Source organism: Alosa sapidissima, chromosome 23 (genome assembly GCF_018492685.1).
Source record: "Alosa sapidissima isolate fAloSap1 chromosome 23, fAloSap1.pri, whole genome shotgun sequence".
NCBI classification, from domain to species: Eukaryota; Metazoa; Chordata; class Actinopteri; order Clupeiformes; family Clupeidae; genus Alosa; species Alosa sapidissima.
In genome coordinates, this window is record NC_055979.1 from 8973472 (window position 1) to 8983471 (window position 10000).

The following is a 10000-nucleotide window of genomic DNA, read 5'->3' on the forward strand; positions in this document are numbered from 1 at the left end:
TAATGAGGCTGAAAGACCTTGTTCTTACCTCCAGAGTATAAAAGTAATAAATTACTAACACGCTACCAGAGCACTGGACGCTGCCGTCCGCCTGAGACTGACAAAGATGCTGATTGAGGGGCCACCTTTGAAATGGTAATGGCACTTGTGATTCGCCGTGACATTTTCACACATTAATGAAGGCTTTGGTGGCCTGCCATAATCAAGCAATGGTCATTAATTGTTTATAAAAGAAATGTGTGAATATAGGACATTTGTTCTTATTCACTTTTGTTCAACAGGACATGCTTGCCATGACAGATAGTCAAGGCTTTGCCCAGAAAACCTACATACTGTATATATTAATGGACAATATAAACTGTGGTGAATACAGCAATTTTGTCCATGATTCAACAATCAAACCTCACGGGCAGTAGCCACTTCAGATATTACTTCTGAACTGACCTGCACCTAAGGGTCATTTTTGTACGGTTTCTTCTCACGTCCTCAGTGTCCCATTACTTCTGTCTCTGAGTCTCAAAACGATTTAGTCTCACCAAGAAAACTCTCGAAACAATGGCTGTCTTGTTGTGTGGGGCAAATGTGTTTCAAATCTTCGTCCTGGCTGTAATTAAAAAAACATTTGATGACCGTTGGTCGGTCAGACCCCTGAGAGCTTAATCTCTTAATGTGATCAGGGCGCTCATTTAATCTCATCTACGTAGCTGGAAGAAAGTGCCCGATTGAGACACACACACACACACACACACACACACACACACACACACACACACACACACACACACACTGAGATCATATGTTTAAGTATGTTGGCCCGGAGAGGTCTCTATTAAAACTGATGCCTCCTGTAGCTGAGGCCCCTGTGTGTGTATGTGTGTGTGGTGTATGTGTGATGGAGACCTCAGTCGGGCCCCCAAGGGCCATAGCATGGAGGATTAGTGCAGAGGGCCACACCCTGTGGCTTAGTGTGTGCCCTGCTATGCTCAGTCTATGGTCCTCATGGGTGTACACACACACACACACACACACACACACACACACACACACACACACACACACACACACACACACACGCACACAGACAGAGAATGAGAGAGAGAAAAAGGCTCAGACTTGGCTCAGTGTGTGTGTGTGTGTGTGTGTGTGTGTGTGTGCTTGCATGCCTGTGTTGGTCCTATTTTAGGGGCTTGGGACAAATTAAACAGCGATTCCTGAACACTGCCACACTTCAAAACACCTGGAACTTATTACAGAGAAGGTGTGTATGTGTGTGTGTGTGTGTGTGTGGTGGGGGGGGGGCAGAGAGAGAGAGAGTGAGTGACACAGAGAGAAATAAACAACCACTGAGAAACAAACAGACAGAGAGATTGAGAGGAGAGACAGGCAGAAAGAGAGAGATGGAGACACAGATAGAGAGAAATAAAGAGAGACAGATAGAGAGGCATTAAGAAGAGAGAGGGGAAGGATGAAGATGAGAGAACGAGAGATTAGAGAAGGCGGAGAGAGAGAAGTGGAGGTTATGAGGATAGGATGTCGGGGCAGTAATCAGCCCTGTGGGTAAGGAGACGTACCTCACACACGACTGACTGCCCTCTCCTTCCTGGCTACATCACCCAGTCCACTCATGTCCCAATCATCCCAATGCTTTTAGCCTGTGAGATCCCAACGATAAACAACAACAACAACAATAAAAAGTCACACACAGTGCCAAATAGACTCACTTTCCCCAAAATTCTTTAAGTCACACAAAAAATGACAAATTACAGATTACATATTACAGAAATTGTGTAACACATAGTGACTAAGTAACTTGGTATTAAGATTTGTCAGCACAAGAGGATTTTCCTATGTCTTCTCTTCAGCTATGTGACTCCAAGTATCACACACACACACACACACACACACACACACACACACACACACGGCAGGAAGCTCTGTGTCGTTGTCCGCCCGTTAAGTGGGCAGACCTCAGCTGTCTGGCATCGCACAGAGACAGGGCGATTACTTATCCACAAGCTGTGTGTGTGTGTGTGTGTGTGTGTGTGTGTGTGTGTGTGTGTGTGTGTGTGTGTGTGTGTGTGTGTGTGTGTGTGTAATATGCATGATTATTCCCAGGCCCAGACACTGATAAGTGAGTGTGCCCAGTGCGGAGCGCGGCACACGAGGTCCTTGAACCCTGAGATCGCGGCGCATTCCGCAGCAGCAGCAAGCGAACAAGCGAGAAAGAGAGCGAGCGAGAGAACAAGAGAGAGCGAGTGAGAGAGAGAGAGAGAGAGAGAGAGAGCAGGGGAACACAGTGGCGGCGGCGGATGGGTTTTGGAAAATATACTACCCTGTTACACCACTTTATTGCCGGGCGGATGGTTTTACCGAGGGGCCGAGGCTCCCCCCTCGCCCCTCGCGATGCCCACCTCAGAGATGGAGAGAGAGAGAGAGAGAGAGAAAGAAAGAGAGAGGGAGAGAGAGAAAGAGAGAGGGGAGGCTCTATTAAAGAAACCCTTCCTGTTTTATACGGCCTGTCCCACTTTATTTATCTGCCGCTGTTTCACCTCTATCAGAGAGCAGGGCTAATGTCGACTTTTAATATGTTATTTACACATAAACACATAAAAAAGAGCAGCAGGAAAAAAACACACGCCTAAGCTATTTACAACCGCCTAGATGTGGATAAGGGAGAGAGAAAGACTGAGAGAGAGGGAGGGAGAAAGAAAGAAAGAAAGAGAGGGAGGCAAAGGGAGGAATAGAGAGAGAGAGAGAGAGAGAGAGAGAGAGAGGGGGGGGGGGGTAAGGGGGAAAGGGGGGGTGGAGAATGAATGGGGCCGTGGTCCATTCCGATCTGTTATATCAGAGTTTAACAATCTGGATTGCTAATAGAACCATTTATCACAGCCTGGTCATTTGTTTTATGTTAGCAGACCAGGTTCTTTTCCCAGTGGTCCATGGAAATAGGGTGTTTGTGTGTGTGTGTGTGTGTGTGTGTGTGTGTGTGTGTGTGTGTGTGTGTGTGTGTGTATGTGTGTATACATGTATACATGTATGTTTTGTGTATGGGTGTATACATGTGTGTGTGTGAGTGTGTGCGCGTGCATAATGAACTCCAGAGTCACTTTGCTTAAAAAGTGAAAACAATGCCAGAGTCAATTACCATGGGCTCAGGTGCATGGCCCCCTATCTCTCTCTCCCTCTCCATCACTCTCTCTCTCTCCCCCTCCATCACTACCTCTCTCTCCCTCTCCATCACTCTCTCTCTCCCCCTCTCCGTCACCACCTCCCTCTCTCTCTCCTTCCCCCCCTCCATATCTCCCTCTCTCTGTCTGTTTAGCTGCTGAAGGTCTGTGGGGGTTTTATGTGGGGTGTTGAGGTGATGCTGGCGGCCCAGTAAAGTCTCCGTCTGTGGCGGCGGCGGCCGCTCCCCTCCGCTCTGGCTCTCGTGGCAGCTTTACGGCAGCCAGAGGCCCGTTTCACCGTCACCGTCACACCGCGGTGCGGAACACGGGCGCACGGCACGCGCTCGGCACTGTCGCCCACGGAAACCGCCAGGCCCCCGGCTTCCGCCTCGTTAATGAATTTAAACGAGGGCCTGCATGTCTTGTGACAGCTGGCATCTGTCAGGGTGGTGAGGTGGCAGCGAGCGCCATCCTGCTTTCCTGATTCCATGGAACCCCTGAACCACTCCACCCACCCCCCAAACAGACACACCCCCCCCCCCCCCACCTCCACCAACCCCAGACTCAATGCCGCCGCCCTCTCCAGGAAACATTCCCAATTTACAAGTATGATTACATAGAGTGAGGGAGAGAGGGAGAGAGAGAGAATATGGAAATATGGAAAATTATATCAATTACAAAAAATATTGCATCCTCACAAAAAGTCCTCTGTCCATGTGTATTCTTGTTAAAGCGTCCTATGTGTGGACGGTGGTTTTGCCTCTTCTGTATTATTTGAAGGAAAACGCCACACGTAAATTCAGCCTGAAGTAAAAGTGCAGTAATGCAGAACATGTGGAGGATGTGGAGGATGTGGTTTTTCTTGATCTGTTAGGTATCTGTCTGCCTGCCTGCATCTTCTCTGCTCCCCAATCTCTCTCTCTCTCTCTCTCTCTTTCTCCCTCTCTTTCTCCTTTCTCTTTTTCCCTCTCCCTCTCTCTCTGTCTCCCAATTCATCTGTCTTTCCTTCTCTACTCTCCCTCTCTCGCTCCCTTTTTCTCTCTCTCTTTCCTCTCTCTCTTCTCCCTCTCTCCCTCTCTCTTCTCCCTCTCTCTCTCCCTCTCTCTCCCTCTCTCTCTCTCTCTGTAAGCTGCTAGTAAGTAGGGCAGCAGTGTGAGCTGGCGTCAGGCGTGGGTAATGATTTGATTAACTGGCTTTGGTGGCTGCAGACATCCATCTTGCTGCGCTGCGAGTGAGTGTGTCGTCCGGCTGGCCGGCCAGGCCGGTGGAGGAGATGGATGCGCTGTGCTAAGTACCGCTGCGCTGCGCTACGCTAACACCCGCCGCTCGGCTGGCTAAGTCAGACTGACCCGGGGGGACAGAGACGGGTACTTAGCACCTCGCGGGCCAGCCCAGTCCCCAAGACCCACAGCACCACACACACATGCGAACATGTACACACAAACACACACACATGTGAACATGTACACACACCAACACACATGCACATGTACACACAAACACACACATGCTCAAACACACACACATGCACACACACACACACACACACACACACACACACACACACACACACACACCAACACACATGCACATGTACGCACAAACACATACACACATACACAACCACATGCACACACACAGCCTTAAAAATGGACCAGTGTCATAAAGGAGAATAGAAGAATATGAGAGAATGATGAGGGAAATGAAGTGAATAAAGAAGGAAGAGAAGCATCAGGACAGAGAGAGAGAGAGAGAGAGAGAGAGAGAGAGGAGAGGGGAACCAGACATTAGTCTAGCTTGCTTAGCTGAGGATGGGCTGAGGCTTTGCATTTTGGTCCCAAATTTAGCCCAAATTACACAGTGAAGTAGAGTAGAATAAACAGAGGCAGCCGCCGCAGTCATGGAGCCAGGAGAGGAAGGAGAGCCGTTGGTACAGTAAGCAGTGAGCACAGCACAGCACTAACACACCACTAAATAGAGCAGTTACTCAGCATAAGGCAGTGCAGGAGAGAGACCTTCCCATCTCTCTCTCTCTCTCTCTCTCTCTCTCTCTCTCTCTCTCTCTCTCTCTCTCTCTCTCTCTCTCTCTTCCTCCCCAATCACACATGCACATGCAGCGCATCCATCTCTCTTTCTCCCTCTCCTTCTTTTTCCCTGTCTCCATCTCTCTCTCTCTCCCTTATCTCTCTCTTTCCTGGTCTCCGCCTGTCTATATCTCTATTTTCTTCATTCCATCTCTCTCTTCCTTATGTGTGTCTCTCTCTCTCTCTCTCTCTCTCTCTCTCTCTTTCTCTCTCACTTCATCACCCTCCACGCCATGTGTCTCCTTATTAAAGCGCTGGCGGAGCAGACCAGACTGGACGCCACAGAGAGTGAAAGCGAGAGAGCGAGAGTCTGAATGAATAATGTTTGTAAAGCAGTGGGCTGTTGGCGATAAGGAGGAGGCCTTCGTCTTTATCACCTGGGTGAAGTCGTCATGGCGACAGTGAATAATTGATGGTGGGGGGGGGGGGTTGGGTTGGGAGGGAGTCGGGGGAGGGGAGGGGGCATGTGGGGTCCCCACGGGGTCCCCTGTGTGCAGGCTGAGCAGGGGCCACCTCAGGGGTCAGGAGCCGTGGCAGAGAAAAATGGGACCCTAAAAGGCTCCGAGACCACTGCTGCCCGGTCCAAACTGAGGGTCACTAATCTTTCTCTCTCTCTCTCTCTCATAGACACACACACAAACATGCACACACACACACACACACACACACACACACACACACACACACACACACACACACACAAACATGCACACACACACACACACACACACACACACACACACACACACACACACACACACACACGGTTTCTGTCTGTTTTCCTCTTTTCCCTTTCAGCCTTTTTTCGTCCTCACTTCTCTCTCTACTCCTCTCTCTCTCTCTTCCTCTCCCTCCCCTCTTTCTTCTTCTCCATCTCTCTCTTCCTCTCCCCCCCTCTTTCTTCTTCTCCATCTCTCTCTTCCTCTCCCCCCTCTTTCTTCTTCTCCATCTCTCTCTTCCTCTCTCACCTCTTTCTGTTTTTCTCTTTCTTTCTCTTCTTCACACATTTACATGGTCTCCCTCTGTTTTTCTATACAACGCTTGTTTCCTAAATGAGCCTATCCGGTCTTCTCTTTTCACTCCCAGTCTCTCTCTTTCTCTATCCCTCTCTCCTTCACTCTTTCTCTCTCTCCTTCTCTCTTTTATGTATGTTGGGAGCAGAGAGCTCTTCCTAACGTTACCAAGGGTTTGCTGTGCCAAGACCAATGATTCTGAGAGGGAAGGGTGTTATCAAGACATCTGGCCTGTTTTATCTGGGGACATATTTGGTGTGAGATTTATCCTTGTCTAGGGAGTCTGGCCTCTTGGAAAAATAAACTAAACCGCTACTATACGGGCAAGGATGTCAAAAATGCATGTAAGTTACGTGGGGGTTAGCCAAATCTGTGTTCTGATTCACTACAAAATAAACACATAAAGACGTATTTTAAGCCCGTAATTATCCTCCAATAACTTAACTTGAAGTACAGTACAAAAAAAAATGATACTGAAAGTTGAATATAGGAAAAACAGACATACGTTGTCAGGGCAGATGGTGACTTTGTTTTTGTTTTGGTTTTTTGGCTGGCAAGTAAAAACGCTGGTGCAAGATTTCACAAATTCACACAAGCGTATCGACTCCGTGCCAGTCACCAGAGCGCCTGTAGCAGTGTCAGAGCGTGTGTGTGTGTGTGTGTGTGTGTGTGTGTGTGTGTGTGTGTGTGTGTGTGTGTGTGTGTATTGGATATCTGAGAAAAGAGAGTTTTACAGGAACAGGCCCTATTGACTCAGCCCTGCTCCTTCCAGTCATCCACCCGCCCATCCATCCACCCACCCACCCGCCCGCATGCCAGCTCTGCGCCACCGTGTGCCATGATGCGCCATCATGCAGCAGCAGCAGCAGCAGGCGGCGGTGGTGGCGGCGGGTACTTAATAGTGGCGGGCGGGTGATTATTTCCATCTTTCCCACATGGAAACACTCTCCAGGGCCACGGCGTGCGCGGGCGCCCAGACACAGGGAGGGAGAGACGGAGAGCGAGACAGAGACAGAGACGGGGTGCGGGGCGGAATGGCTTCCTCACTCGCAGTCGCTCATATGGCTCTTTGTAAACATTTAGCTCGATGGCTTGCTGAGATAGCCTCCCTGCTTTTATCTGGGGTTTTAGGGGCTGGGGGCTAGAGCTGGAGAAAGAGTGTATGTGAGTGTGTGCACATTTATGTGGTTGTGTGTGTGTGTTTGTGTGTGTGTGTGTGTGTGTGTGTGTGTGTATGTGCGTATGTGTGCTATGTGTGTGTGTGTGTGTGTGTGTGTGTGTGTTTGTTTGTTTGTATGTATGTGTGTGTGTGTGTGTGTGTGTGTGTGTGTGTGTGTGTGTGTGTGTGTGTGTGTGTGTGTGTGTGTGTGTTGTTTGGGGAAGGGGATATGTGTGTGTGTGTTGTTCCTTGCCGTGCCGGTGAGATTAGATGCCGTGAGTGAAAGTTGACTTTTCTCATTTTTCATCTCGGGTTATAGGCAGCCTGGCGATGACTGGATAAAATATCCAAGTGAAACGCACTGGCCTCTTTTACCCTTGAGGACTGGAGGAAGATGCCAGTGCTGGGCTTTGGAGCTCGCTGTTCAGGTTTTAGCCATTATGGAAGTGTAAGATTAATGTCCCAGATATTTCCCAGATACTTCGGAAAATGAGAGAAAAAACTTTATCTGTGTTTGTGTTCCAGCCTGATATTCATCACTGGAGCTTTTGACATATTTTTCATATTATTTGAGTTTGCCGAAAAATAAACAGGGACAATTTTCCATTCATAATCTCGTCAGCAATCAAGACTCTCCATTTAGCTCCCAAGAATATCAAACCAGGGTTTATTCATTCCCAAATTACAAATGAACCGTTTTAACTTGGAAATATTGCTTTTACTGGAGGAGGTATCTTCCTGTCTATAAAACAAGACTGTTCCCCCAGAACCCCCCGGTGCAGGGAGTCATTGTAAAGTGTTGTCGTTACATGCTTATCACAGGCTGAATGCCAAGGAGGAGAGAGAGTCTAGTCTGGACAGAGTAACAGCTGTGGAACTGTGTCCAGATCTTTAATTAAAGAATTATAATATATATTCAATCCTCGCTTTGGCATGTTTTATGTGTCTACATCAAAAAGTGTTTGATTGTGAACACAGCAACAGCAAAGAGACAGAGAGAGAGAGAGAGAGATGGAGAGAGAGATAGGGAGAGATAGAGAGACAAAGAGAGAGAGCTTGGGGCAACGTCTGGGACATAAATCTCTCAAAGAGAGGGAGGAAGAGAATGAGGGAGAGAGAAGGAGAGAGGGAGAGAGGGAGAGAGGAGAAAAAAGAGAACTCCAGGCGTTTGCATGCACTCATGCCCAAAAACAACACGCTGCATTCCTGGCGATTTACAAGTGTTGGAGGGAAGCTGAGAGCGATATGTGGATGCTTTAGGGGATTAGTCCTTAACCACCCCACACCCCCTCCACACACACACACACACACACACACACACACACACACACACACACACACACACACACACACACTCTCTCTCTCTCTCTCACACACACACACCCTCACTCCACTACCCATCCACTCCAACCTTTCCCCCCCCCACCCCCCCTCTTCGTAAGAACAGGCCTTTCCCAGTATCACCCTGGTCATTTATCCACTTCCCACTGCAGACCACTGCCCCCTCTGAGCCAGGAGCTTCCCATGGAGGAAGACACACACACACACAAAGAGACACACTCCTGGAGGAAGAAGAGCAGACCTGGAAATACTGACCTCAAATAGGGTAGACAGACAAACAGACAGACTGGGTGAGAGAGGTAGACTTAGAGAGCGAGAGAGAGAGTGAAAGAGAGATGAAAGAGAGACAGAGAGAGAGAGAGAGAGAGAGAGAGAGAGACTGTGTGAGCCAGAGGTAGACAAAGATAATGAGAGAAACAGAGAAACACGCAGAGGAAGAGAGACAGGTAGAGTAAGCGAGAGAGAGAGAGAGAGAGAGAGAGAGAGAGGAAGAAGCAAAGAGAGATGTGAGAGAAGTGAAAGAGTATGATATGATATGAGATTACGTAAGTGCTACTTCAAGACAGGACATGCCCCCCACCCCCATCTCTCTCTCTCTCTCTCTCTCTCTCTCTCTCTCTCTCTCTCTCTCTGACTTGAATAACAAACACACCGCTCACAGTACACACCGCTCAAACACAGTACCGCACCAGCATGAGGCACAAGGCCAGTAGGTGAACCATGAGGCGAGTCGTGGTGTGTGTGTGTGTGTGTAGGTGAGAGTGTGTGTGTGGGTGTGTGTAGGTGGCCACGATGTCTCCTGCCGGGGTCCCAGGTGGGATATGGGAACCTCAGCTCTAAACCAGCCTCTGCCCAAAACCCACAAATACATCTGCCCTGGTCTGACAGTCTGTAACAGTCTGTGTGTGTGTGTTTGTGTGTGTGTGTGTATGTGTGTGTGTGTGTGTGTATGTGTGTATATGTTTGTATGAGTGTGAGTGTGAGTGAGTGTGTGTGCGTGTGTATGAGTGTGTGTGTGTGTGTGTGTGTGCATGTGCGTGTATGTGTGCGTGTGTGTTTGTGTGCGAGAGTGTGTGCATTTGTGTGTGTGTGCGTGCGTGGTCAGTATTGTTATGCTCAGCCATAAACTAAGCTGAAGCCTGCAGAGCTACAATAACCAGGCTGGACAGAAGCTACTAAGCTAAACAGGCCATTTGGTGGCTGGAAGAAGAGAGGGACAAAAGCCACGTGTGGGCT

General features: G+C 48.8%; 1 protein-coding gene across 1 annotated transcript in view; it reads left to right on the plus strand.

Moving 5' to 3' along the window:
- Positions 1 to 10000, plus strand: part of LOC121698888 (zinc finger protein GLI2-like) — a 94470-nt gene that overhangs the window by 23238 nt on the left and 61232 nt on the right. The window lies entirely within an intron of this gene.